Below are 1,476 nucleotides of genomic sequence, written 5' to 3' on the forward strand. Positions count from 1 at the left end.
AGATGTGCTGGGAAGCTGCTGCACCTGGTCCAAATCAAAGGAAATCTGAATTCAGGAAGAGGCCTTTGGCCACCGAGTGCAGAGACGGGATTCACCCAGGAAGGAGGTTGAAAGTAAGACAAACCAATCAGACACTGAATGGTTCGTCAGTGTCTRATGTGCCAGACTCTGGAATTTTCCAGTTTTTCTATGACTGGCAATGATTAGTGATCAGTCGTATTTATTGCCAGTTGCTGAAGTTTACAAAGCAACACAACACTCTGAATTCAATGTGGTGACCAGAACGGCAAATGATTATCTTGTTCTACTACTCAATACGCAGGAGTTTATCCTCTCTTTTTCAATGCATCAAAAATAAAACTACATATTTTTCTTTTTTAAAAAGTGTTATAAATATTGCAGTATAAATATATCATAAGTTTAATGTAGAGGCACAAACGACTGAATGCAAATGGAGTATTATCACACAGCCCTGTGAAGTCCAGACATTTGCCTGGTGGGCTGTCGCTATAAATCAGCAGGAACTCTCTGGCTCCACAGGCTGTTTTCTAGGAAGCTGCCGCGCCTCCAGAAATAAACGTCCGACAGGACAGGAAGTGAATGCATCACAGGAAGAAGTTTCCCCCACTGACCGCCACCGTTCTCTAAGGTTTGTGTTTCCATACACAAGAAACCAATGACAGACAACTACAGAGTCATGTGGAAAAAAAATGAGACAGGACGCCCTTATCGGAGTGTGTTTTGGTTCCAACATTTTTGGACGCATGGATATTTATTTTTAGTTTCTAAAAGGAAATGAAAATCTATGATAATCAGAAGTAAAATTTAAAAAAATACCAGTTATCAAACACAAACATTATAAAACTTCATCTGCTTGTATCTAAAATAGACAAGCAGCACTGACTWCATTTCTAACGCTAAAATTTCAAGCAACTGTTCTGAGCTCTCCRACTCAGCAACGTTTACTTCTGACCTGTCAAAATAACAAATTCTGCCARACGATAAATTGTCCCAGAACTTATTGTGATAAATGATAACATTGTTGTTTTGAGACAATATAACAGTAATAATGGAAGAACAATGTAAGAGCACATTCTCAAAGATCAATAAGCTTTAAATTTTGATGAACATTTAAACAGTGAACGTGGAAGACATTTTAAATATCCAAAATAAAACAAAACAACAGAAACAACAAATAAAATGAATTCTGAAGTCTGTTGACAAAATTGTCTTTCAAAACAAGGGATAGTTGAGACCAAAGCAACAGACTGAAGACCAGTTTTGGTAGAAAGAGAGAGAAAAAAAAGAAAAACAATAAATCAAGCAAATGAAAATTATTGAGTTTGTTTTAGTTCATCATGATTTACCGTTTATTGTGACAGGCCTACTTCTGACTGTCTGATCTGTGTTCTCAATGACAGTAAATATACACATTATTACGCAGCAACTGCAAGGTAATGCAATAAGTGATATATA

The sequence above is a fragment of the Poecilia reticulata genome, linkage group LG2 (assembly GCF_000633615.1).
Source record: "Poecilia reticulata strain Guanapo linkage group LG2, Guppy_female_1.0+MT, whole genome shotgun sequence".
NCBI classification, from domain to species: domain Eukaryota; kingdom Metazoa; phylum Chordata; class Actinopteri; order Cyprinodontiformes; family Poeciliidae; genus Poecilia; species Poecilia reticulata.